We start from the raw sequence: 287 nt of genomic DNA, 5'->3' as shown, positions 1-287 counted from the left end.
ATTATGAATTTTATTTAAAATAATTAAAGCTATCCTTTTGAAAATTAATTTTAAGGATATATATAGGGAGTTCATGGATCGAATTCGATCCGCATATCTGCGATATTTATCCGAATTCTATTCGAAAATTGCGGATATAGATTCGATCCGCAAGTCTATCGGATCGGATTGCGAATTTTGTGTTAATATTTGCATATCCGATCTGCATATTCGCATATCCGCAAAAATAAAGAAATAAATAAATAAATATTCTTTTTATATTTTATTTCAACTAATAATTATGATAT

This window comes from Arachis ipaensis, chromosome B06 (genome assembly GCF_000816755.2).
Source record: "Arachis ipaensis cultivar K30076 chromosome B06, Araip1.1, whole genome shotgun sequence".
In the NCBI taxonomy this organism is placed as follows: domain Eukaryota; kingdom Viridiplantae; phylum Streptophyta; class Magnoliopsida; order Fabales; family Fabaceae; genus Arachis; species Arachis ipaensis.
This window is presented reverse-complemented; position numbering follows the sequence as displayed.